Source organism: Triticum aestivum, chromosome 7D (genome assembly GCF_018294505.1).
Source record: "Triticum aestivum cultivar Chinese Spring chromosome 7D, IWGSC CS RefSeq v2.1, whole genome shotgun sequence".
Lineage (NCBI taxonomy): Eukaryota > Viridiplantae > Streptophyta > Magnoliopsida > Poales > Poaceae > Triticum > Triticum aestivum.
This window is the reverse complement of record NC_057814.1, coordinates 61,631,976-61,643,551: the sequence shown is the minus strand read 5'-3', so window position 1 is coordinate 61,643,551 and position 11,576 is coordinate 61,631,976. Positions and strand designations below refer to the sequence as shown.

Here is an 11,576-nt window from a genome sequence, read left to right as displayed (position 1 = left end):
ACGAACCCCGAACCGTTGGACAACTTTCGTCCAACATCATCCGCTGGCGCCTCCTTAGCACCAAAAGTATCATCTCCCTCGTGCATGTCTACACCAGTTCCAGCGATGGCCTTAGCGAAAAGCTCGGTATCCTCAAACTCAATCTCGAGGTTGAATATTTCGTCCCTATATGTCCACTTAACCACATCAGGCATAAACTCAATATCCAGAACACTCACCAACAGTCGGGCCACCCCATGAGCTCGGGTAAAGGCCATATCCACTCTCTCAGTTCTTTGTTCGACCATCCTGTTTGCACATATGAAAATCAGTTCTTTGTTCGAAAACAGAGGAGATGATTCTTGTGTTGCAGAGAGTGGGTTGGAAGAAAGTACTGTAGATGTCAACTTCCATGCGTCACTGTGGCCTCACTCTGCTCACAACAACATGCATGTATGTAGATGTGCACCCCCAGGTGTCCCCTGAGGACATACATTTTCTGCTTGAATACATCATTTTCATATTCCTGAGAATGCATGGTACGTATCGATGCAGGTTAAGACGGAGTGGCTTCACAATGCTGGTGCCGGCGTTATCGCCCACGTCGCGGACAGCATGAAACAAACATGCTTGCCTGCCAACCTGTAAGATTTGCACTTGGGATGCTGACATTCACCACGGTTACTACTCTGTCAGTGAACTTTTGAGCCTGCCAGTTTTGCCCCTAAGCAACATAGATGTTTTACCAGTCTCAGTAAGCCATAAATTGATGAGATTGCTAAAGGTTAATTGCTTGTCAGCTTGTTGCTTCGACGCCTGTATATGTTGTTCATCTCTCAGGAAGCTGTATTTGTGCTGCAGATCTACAGGAATTGGTGATACACTTTGTTGCAGACAGTTTGCAGATCAGATGTAGAGGTAGAGGTTGGCACAAACTGAAAATGAAAAAAAAAAGAGAACAGGAGGATATTTTTCATCCATATGATTGCCTCGACTTCTGTTGGAAGCAAATGCTATTAGAAGGGGAATAATGAGAAGGGGAATATCAAAACCCCTGTTCAATCTGTGCATCAACTAGCAAATACTTTATGTACATGAAAAAAGAAAAAGACCCACCTCGGTACAACCCCCTTCACAAAACGTAGAAAGGGTAATATGAACCTTTGACACACCGTATTCATTTTTGTATGTATGATGGGTCACCGTCTGAACGTATAAGCCGTATGGAGACCTCTTGTACGAGACAAAGCGTCTGGGCCGGCCCATTAAATCACGTCCATCAGTTCTGTATGTAGAGAAATAACGCAAAAAGGAAAACAGGACCAGGAATCGAACACAGATCCTCATACTCTTTGGAACCGCTGTCCACAACCCGACCTAGCGGCTACTTTTGATTTCCTACAGCGCGCACTCTATAAGAACAAATAACACGTTTATATATAAAAACATCTGATAAAAAACGGAACTTTTCTTCAAAAAAATGTGAACGACTTGGAAATGTCGAATATTTCTTGGAAAGCAAATAATTTATAAAACTCCAAACTTTTTTGAAATTTTGAACAATTTTGTAGAATTTTCGGGGTTCCTTATGTTTCTTTAAAAAAATGTGAACTGTTTATAAAGATACAAAAAAATTACAAATTTTAAAAATATATAAAAACACGACAAGGTTTCAAAAACACGATTTGTATAAAGAACACAAATATTTTTTTAAACTTCGACAAAAATTTGGAAAAAGCAAACATTTTCTGGATGTGTGAACTTTTTTGGATGCGGGAACATTTTTCCAAATGTAGATATTTTAATTTGTGAATACTTTTGACAATAGGACTATTTTTTTAACTTCTGATCTTTTTAAAGCACGACAATTTTTTATATTCCTCAACATTTTTTGAAACGAATAAATATGAAAATATGAGAATTTTTTGAAATTTGAAAAGAATTTTAATAACATGTATATTTTTTGAAAATGTGAACAAATTTGTAAAATACGAGGCCTAAATGTTTTTCCTTCTATTTTTTATTCTTCTCTTTTTACGTTAATTCATTTTTCTCCCTTTTGAAATTTATAATAGTTTTTGAAATCTAGTCAAAAAATTGAAATATTGTTTGGAATACAAAAATAACAGTTTCAAGCAAATGTTTTAAATTATGGTTCAAAATACTTTTTTCATAAATGATTTTTTTCATGAACTTATATAAGCAATTCAAGGTACCATGCCAAGCTGTTTGAGTTTTCGACAATTTCTACAATTTTTAGAGTTTTCTCGGCGAAAAATGGCCAGTAAATGGTTGGACATGAGGCAACTTGCATATTGTGTCAGAAAGTGTTCAAACCTAGCATGGATGCCTATCATGGGCATGCCCGCCTGCTAGAAAAAGTTGAGATCATTTCATGCATGTACAAAAATAGACCATGTTCGACGGAGGTGTTTGCGTATGCTAGAAGAGTCCGTTTGAGAGCGGGTCGCATCCATCAAATGATCCCAAATTTTCCTTGAGCTTATATGACCATTTCAAGGTACCATGCCAAGTTGTTTGAGTTTTCGATTATTCTTGCATTTTCTGGAGTTTTCTCGGTGAAAAATGGGAGATAAATGGCCAAACGTGACACAACTTGCATACGGTGTTGAAAATAGTTCAAATCTGGCATGAATATCTATCATCCGCATGCCCACCAACTCGCAAAACTTGGGGTCATTTTAAGAATGTCCAAAACTAGACCATGTTTAGCGGAGGGTGTACGGGAAGCCAGACTGCTTTGTCTGAGTGCACATTATTTCTCGACATCCTTGAAATGGCTCCAAATGTTTTTTCATGTCCTTGTATGATCAATTTGAGGCACCATGCAAAGTTTTTTGGTTTTTGACATTTTTTGTATTTTCTGGTGTTTTCTCTGTGAAAAATGGCCGGACGTGACGCATCTTGCGTACTGTGTCAGAAATCCTTCAAACCTGGCAGGGATGCATACCATGGGCATGCCTATATTTTGAAAAAAATTGGGTCATTTCATTTATGTCCAAAATAGACCATGTTCAACACCGGGTGTCCGAGTAGGCCAGAAGGTCTGTATGAGAGCATGTTTTTTCGGCATCATCAAATGTATCCAATTTTTTTGCATGAGCTTATATGACCCATTCAAGGCACTATGCCGGACGTGATGCAACTTGCATACCGTGTCGAAAATCATTCAAACCTGCATGGATGCCTGCCATGGACATGCCCGTCTGCTGGCAAAAGTTAGGGTCATTTCATTTATGTCCAAAGTTAGACCATGTTTCACGTTGGTTGTCCGGGTAGGCCAGGAGGGTCCGTATCCATAGTCCGGAAAAATCATCAGTTGAGAGGAGTGTGCCACACTAGGGCATACTGGTCCATTCGTGAGCATGTAATTTTCCCTAATTAGAATGCTTTTGTTATTTGCCAGTTTGTTAATCGATGAAAATTAATTTCAAGCAGTTAAGAGAAAGTTGCGGTCTGATTGGGCCATGGCCCATGCGCCATGCAGCCAATATATGCGTGTTTGGGCAGCAATGCATGCAGGAGCGTTGATGGATGCGAGGAGGTTTGACAATTAATTTACGGTAGTTAAAACCATTCAATCCTGGTCACTAAATTCGGCAGATTCAAAACAAAAAATCGGCCCTGATGTGCCTTGGTTTTGGCAATACTGTGGGTAGGCACAATAAATCCGGACAATGTAATTCTTAAGCTTGTACGTTCATAATTTTCCATAGACACTAGTCATCTCAACCGGTTAGCCACTCACCCTCATGTGCAAGAGGTCCAAGGTTCGATTCTTAGTATGTGCATGTACTTATTCTGGAAAGCTCGGGCATTTTAAGTTTTAACACTAAATGCCAGTTGATGGATGCTGAAGCAATGTAAACGTTCTTCAAGACACTTTGTTGTATATAGACTATTCCACGCTGCCGAGTGCCGACTCAACTCAAGCGTGAGAAAGGAGGGAGCAGCAGTGTAGTAGTAGTAGCTCACATGTGAGAGGCTGCTGCTGCATGTGCCGCACTGTGTGACGGCCGCTCCTATGTCAATTTAAAACTCCTAGATTCCTGTTCCCGCTCTGTCCAAGCAAGCAGGCTGTAAGTGCACACGAAACGACGAGTTGACCATAGAGCCACAAATCACTCCGGCCGGATCCACAATACTCACTCGCTGCTTCTTTCCTTCCGTCTCCGGCTCTCTGCGGTGGCGACAGCCCACTTCATTCGATCTAGGTACGTACTGCACAGCCAGCTCTCTTTCTTTTTCCGTTCGTTGTGGATTTGACGTACGTGGATCTGTGATGTGCGGAGCTAGATCTGTTCAAATTCGCTCAGCAGAGGGCATTGCAAACTGGAGGTGGAGGGCTGCTGTTCTTCAACCTGTGCTCTTGATTGACCCAAGCAAGGTAATGCTTTTGCTCATCATGAAAACGATTTTTTTTCACATCACAGCCGCGTGGGTAGATCCAGAGCAAGGAGAACACCAGCTTTTGCTCGATCTGTCCCCTCGTTAATCTCTTGTTCTGACTTGCTATTCCATTGATTGAAAAGGCCATTCCTGAGCTGTTTTCTTTCACGAGCAAATTTTTTTTTTAAATCAACTTTTGCTCAGCCGGTGGTTTTCTGAAACTGATTTGTGTCTTCCAGATGTCTTCTCTTCCTCCTGTGTACAACGTCCATTATTTTTTATGATTTCCGGTGATTCTGATGTGAATTTATGATGTGCAGAGTTGGATCTATTCTCCACTAGTTCATCTTTGGTAGCTGTTGCAAACGACTCTGCAAACTGGATTTGAAGAGCTGTTATTCAGGTTGCCCTTCTTCTACTTCCTTTAGATATGCGCCTTCTGTGTATTATTACTTTCACGAAGCAAAATCAGCTTCAGGTTTTGCTCCTTCTGTCTTCTGAAAACCATTATGTTTGTGTTGCAGAGTTTCAACCCAAGGGCAATTCTATAAAGGTGTGTTGATTGAGAGACAAGACAAATAAAGGTTGAGACGATATGGAGGTTTCTGCTGGGGAGATGGGCCCCGTAATTTGTAAGCTCGCTGAGCTCCTTGTTGGAGAATACAACCTGGAGAAGCGTGTAAAGAAAGGCGTGCAATCACTCCTAACAGAGCTCGAGATGATGCACGCCGTACTTCGCAAGGTTGGCGAGGTGCCATCCGAACAGCTCGAGGAGCCGGTCCGGATTTGGGCTGGCAAGGTGAGAGACCTCTCTTGTGACATGGAAGATGCTGTTGACGATTTCCTCGTGCGTGTGGATGAGGGTTCAAGCATCCAGCCAATGAACATGAGAAATCGAGTCAAGAAGTTCCTCAAGAAGACCACCAAACTGTTTAGTAAGGGCAAAGCACTTCATCAAATCTGTGATGCCATTGAAGAAGCTCAGGATCTTGCCAAGGAGTTGGCCGAGCTGCGTAAAAGGTACAAGCTTGACATGTTTACCCCTACCAACGGCGCTACCATTGACCCTCGTGTGTTAGCTCTGCAAAAAGATGTAGGGGTGACGGCACAAGGGACGACCTTATTAAAACACTAATTTGTGAGGACGGGAGTTGCAAGGAACAATTGAAGATAATATCTATTGTTGGTGTTGGTGGGCTGGACAAGACAACCCTCACCAAAGCATTTTTTGAGAAGATCAAAGCCCAATTTGATCGTGCAGCTTTTGTCCCAGTGGGTCAGAACCCAGATATCAGGAAAATTTTCAAAGACCTACTCTATGGCCTCGACAAAGAGAAGTTCAAAGACATTCATAAAACAACAAGAGATGAGAAACTACTAATGGAGGAAATCAGTGAATTCCTTCTGGATAAGAGGTATGCATCACATAGTGCTTGTCTTTTTGTATATATTTCTGAAATGTGTGAAGTAGTCAGATGTATGCTGAATTTCGTATTTTTATTTCCATTTTTGTTGTAGTTTTATATCTGTTGTAGTCCGTTTCTTTTAAGTAAATTCTACTTCTTACTTTTTTGTGCACACGCCTTATTTTTGTTAGTCTTAGTGTTTTAAGCAATTTCTGTGGCATTTCTTAATATTTTTGCATGCATATCATTAGTGGTTATATAATCCTATGGTCCGCTTAGTACCTTACAGTTTATCCTTTTTACAAATTCAGTTGTATATTGATGACTTGCCAACTAATGATATCAAAATAATTGGCATAGGTACCTTATCATAATTGATGATATATGGGAAGAGGAAATATGGAGATATATAAATTGTGCTTTGTATAAAAACAAACTCCACAGTCGGATAATCATAACAACCCGCAATGTGAGTGTGTCTGAAGCATGTCTCTCTTTCGGTGATGGTATGATTCAGAGAATGAAACCTCTTTCTGATGAAGACTCGCAAATACTCTTCCATAGAAGAATATTTCAAAGCAAACAGAAATGTCCGGAAGATCTGCAGGTGGTGTCAAGAGATATCTTGAAGAAATATGCTGGTGTACCATTAGCCATCGTTACAATAGCTAGCCTTCTGGTTAGTAGTCAACGGGTAAAGCCAAAACATGAGTGGATGCATGTGTATAATTCGATGGGCTGTGGAGTTACACAAAATGGTATTGCGAAGGACATGAAGAGGATATTATCACTCAGCTATTATGATTTGCCTCCTCATCTGAAGACTTGTTTATTATACCTAAGCATCTTTCCTGAAGACTTTGAGGTTGAGAGAGATTGGTTGATATGGAGGTGGCTTGCCGAAGGTTTTATCCAGTGCAACCAAAAAGAAAGCAGCCTATTTGAGATTGGGAAGAGCTACTTCAACGAACTCATGAATAGAAGCTTGCTCCAGCCAGCGTATATAGAAGCTTTCAATTTTTGCGTGTGCTGGATCTTGGAAATTCTAGCTTCCGGAAGAGGAGCTTTGGCATCAGCCTCAAGTATGTTGGGAATTTAATTCACCTAAGGTACTTGGGGCTCAGGAATGCAGACTATGATGAACTCCCAGTTGACATAGGAAGTTGCAGCTTTTGCAGACACTGGACATACAAGGAAATTGCGAGGGAGTCGGAGAATTACCTACAAGTGTTGTTCAGCTAAGAAATTTGTTATGCCTATGTTTGGACTCGTCCCTGCAAGTGTTGTTCAGTTTAGGGAGCCTGACTTCCCTTGAAGTGCTGAAAAGAGTTAGGTTACCCTCATGTCCTTACATTTTTAAAGAGCTGAGGCATCTGACAGAGCTTAGGGCGCTCTATATTATTTGTGATGAGATGGACAAGGATCTGAGCAATATATTAGCTGAGTCTCTAGGCAACCTGCGGAAACTGCAAAATCTGAAAATTGGTAATGTTGGCAGCGTGATAGATCGCATGCGTGAAATATGGGTGCCTCCTTCACACCTCCGTACTTTTGAGACATGGAGCGGGTTGTTCTTGAGACTTCCAAAGTGGGTTAATTCAACATCGCTTCCCCAACTCTCCACCCTGGAAATAGAGGTGGAAGAACTGCAAGCGGATGACATTCAGATCATTGGGATGCTGCCTGCTCTTCTGTGTCTGGTTCTGTCCGCACGTCACGTGATGGGAACGTTGGTTGTGGGCGCCGATGCATTCCCAAATGTGACATGCTGCAAGTTCGAAAGGTTTCTGACTTCGCCATGCCTTTTTCCACCTGGAGCCATGCCAAGGGTTGAGCACCTTCAGTTCGAGGTCTCTGCGCCGTCAATCACAAGTGGTGAGGTTGACTGCGGCCTGGGGCACCTCCCTTCTGTCGAACAAATCAAGGTTATTCTGCGGGTTGGGAATTTCAGCTATGAAGAGAGAGGCAGCCCAGGCATTGCTGAGGCGTGCAACAGAAGCCCATCCAAAACGTCACACCATTGAATTCGAGTTATTATTATGGAGAAGTGATCAGCCCTTCTGAATGTGTGATCTGCTTAAGGTTCGATCCAATCATCCGTGCAAAGATGAATTCTCTTTTCCTAAATATATATGCTCGTTACCATGTTGTCTTATTTTCTCTCTTTTTAATTTCCCAATTTCAGGCCTTCAGTGATATCATTAGTTGCCGCAGATGCTGTTCTAGCATCTCGTTTGATTCGTGCAGAGGCTCATTCTCTCCAACGTATGTTGGGATGCTAGACGGAGGCTTTCCCTGCCCCGCGTTGTTCACGGTGGACTATTTATTTTGTCTGCATATGCTTTCAGCAATGCAGTACTCATGTTCTTTATTCAGTCATTACTCAGTACAAGTTAATGTTGCATTCAGTTGGCAGTATGAACATTGTTCACATAGAACATTGTTTGTTTTTATTTGGCTTATTAATGAAGAGTTGATCGAACTCCTGTTGGCTTGTTTTGCTTTGCTTGGCGCTAGCTTATTCAGTCAAGACTCGTGCAATAAAAGAATAGTTGATCAAACTCCTGTTGTAGGTCCAGATTTCCTTCGTGTTGTTTGTCAACTTTTCTCTTCTTGCTGCAACTCTTGTTTCGAGCTCGTCCTTGTTCCTGGGTGTTTACATGTGCATGTGTTACGCCACAGAACATAGATTTGTTTCAACTGATACCACCACTATTGATCTTCATGCCTCACAAGTGCAAAACTGATGACTAAAATATAAGAAAATTTGTAGCATTCTGTATGCAAAAGCTTCCTCTGTTTCGGTTGGTTTGGGACATATTTTCTAGATTATCAATTGGAGTGACGATCAATTCAATGGTATGATTCGTGTGACATATAATACATATTGAGAGGGTAGTACTAATTAATCAGGAGGTCAAGAATTCGGCCATCAGGCAGTGCTCACAAGAGGAGAGTGCAATCCAGTGCAGAGGAATTCGAGAGCAACATATATGGCTATGCTGCTTTCGCATCCAACTGGTAGGAAGTATGTTAATTCCGATCGGAGTTGGAGCCGCTTGTCGCACAATCTGGGGGGAGGATTTGCCATTGTTTGTTGCAGAGCAGCCCAAGGCCCCAAGGGAACCAGTTTTACTCAAGTTGAGGAGAGATGTGAGAACTAATTCTGAATCTATGCTGTCACGTCACTGGTGTTCCTTTGGAGTTGGTGTTACTAGTGTACCTTCTCAACATAATTAACCCAGTTTGGATTTGTCATCCATTGGAAGAGGTTTGATAGGAGTAGCAGCCAAGAAGTGCTCTTGGTTGGTGGTCGGAACTCAGTTGTTGGTGCTCTTGGTTGGTGACAAGCAATGGCCACAAGCCTTTTCCCTTACCGAGGGATATCGCAACTGTAGCTGCCTTAAAGCCGAGTTTCCAGGAGGGGAATGTCAGGAATACCGAGCTATACTGAGGAATATCACTTGGGATGCTGGCATTCGCCTCGGTTAGTACTTTATCAGTGAAATTTTGAGCAACTTGTGCTTGCCGGCTTTTCCTAAGCAACACAAAGGTTTGGCCAATATTCGAAGATACAGTAAGCCATAAATTTATTGCTAAAGTTTAACTGCTTGTCAGCCTGTTGCTTCCATGCCTGTATATGTTCTTCATGTCTCTCGAAGAAATATATTTGTGCTGCAGATCTACAGGAATCAGTGATACATTTTGTTGCAGACGGTTCGCAGATCAGATGTAGAGGCAGGTACCGGCACAAACTGAAAATGAAAAAAAAGGAGAACAGGACGATATTTTTCATTCAGATGATTGCCTCGATTTCTGTTGGAAGCAAGGATACCACTATTGATCTTCATGCTAATATTTTAGAGAAGCCCTGCTGGAAAAGTACCGCTCACATATCTCAAGCTTATACCTGTTGACTAGTGCAGAACTGATGAATTCTCTCCGTTCCAAATTTCCAGTCCAAATTAATCAAACTTCTAGGTTTATTTAATTTCAAACTTCTTTAATTTTGACCGAGCCTGTGGCTCAAAATTGCCGTCAGGGTCCAGTTTTTGTGTGTCTGATCTCTCAGACCGAAGAAGGGGACTACCAAAATCACTTGAATGCAGGGCCGGCTCAAGGATTTCGAAGGCCCTGGGGCGAACTTCACCAATGGGCCCAACAGAGATTTTTTTTTGGTCGATACACGAACAAATACATATATTATAAAGTCATAAACAGTAGTATATTTTCATTAGAACCAAATACCTGATATATTTTTCTTGCCTTTGTTCGAACTCAAGTATCATAGAAGCTACAATGCAAAAACGAATATAGAAATAGCATGCTAGCAAACCTCCAGAATTCATGAGAAGCGAGATTTTCGTGCATTTTTTGACGCAAAATCATCAATGACAATGTCACGATCAATACTGTCCAACATATTCTTCTCGATGCAGCACATGGCCAAACCATTCAGTCTTTCTTGGGACATTGTTGACCTCAAATAATTTTTCAGTAATTTCAGTTTTGAGAAACTCCTTTCAGCTGATGCAACAGTGACAGGTACAGTCAAGAGGATACGATAAGCAATTGAGACATTTGGATAAAAATCCGCAGCTCTAACAAACTCAAATATCTGATCCGCTGACATGAGTGTGTTTAGCAAGAAATTTCACAGCAGCAACAATTCTAATCAAAACTTGTCTCCATCGCTTCTTCTCCCTTGCAAATCTTTATCAATTGTTTCCTTCTTACTTAGCCTCAACCTTACCTCATTCCAAGTATTCATGTTAGTGATGTGCTCAGCACCATTCTCATGTAATTTGAGCTTCTCACTAAGATGTTTCCAATCCATCAATCCCTCGGATGCTAGCAAACTTTTGCTGTTCTCAGATTTGAACAATTTGCAGCAAAAACAATAAACTTTATTCACATGTTTAGAGTACACTAACCACCTCCGATCACTGGCCTCACCATTCCTTAGCTGTCTTGAGTAGTAAGCATATGAAAAATGCCTGCCTTTCTTATCCACGGGAAACACAAGATTGTACTCCCTTGTAGGTCCTTTTTCAATGAGAATATCTCTTGATTTATTGTCAAGAATATTCCAAGTTCTAGGATAAAAAATATCAAAAGAAGAATCCTGCTCATCTATGTTTCCATGGCCACTAAATTTTCCGGTGCTCTGATTGGCATCAACATCGGCACAATTTTCCTCAACTGCATTAAAAGAAGAGAGACCACTTTAAGAAAGGCTGTCCACAAAAGAAGTTGCTCAAGCAAAGAGCTCGTAAGTCGGGCATAGAGAAAGCGACTCCTGAGATTGAGGGGATTCTCAGTCTGATCTGGTTGTTCGCCATTGGTGATATATAATTGCGCAGAATTCGTAGCAGCATCCTTCCTCAGCACGAATTTATTCATAGCCCCTTTCTGAGATCGAACTAACTTCTCTACTCGTTTCTTGTTAGTTCTTTTCTGATGACCATATAGATGCTTTTTAGGCAACATGACTACACTACCAATGGATGCAGCTGCAAGTGATGAGTGATGCAAAGAAAGAATCAGACACCGGATTGAGATTTTAGACTAAGAACATATAGCACGAGAAAATAGAGTCGCCCATCAGGGTTTCATAGAAATAGAATTTTGATCTGAGATTACCTCTTGATCTTGATCTTTCTGACAATTTCTTGCCTGAGACGGACACAACATGATCAGGGACCTAGCGATTTCAGTGATGCAGTCAGGCCATCGGCCGGTCAGGGACTCCGTGTTGGGGAACGTAGTAATTTCAAAAAA

General features: G+C 41.4%; 1 pseudogene; it reads left to right on the top strand.

Moving 5' to 3' along the window:
• The first annotated feature begins 4,030 nt into the window (after positions 1 to 4,030).
• On the top strand, positions 4,031 to 8,368 carry LOC123163810 (disease resistance protein RGA5-like; annotated as a pseudogene).
• Positions 8,369 to 11,576: the final 3,208 nt, after the last annotated feature.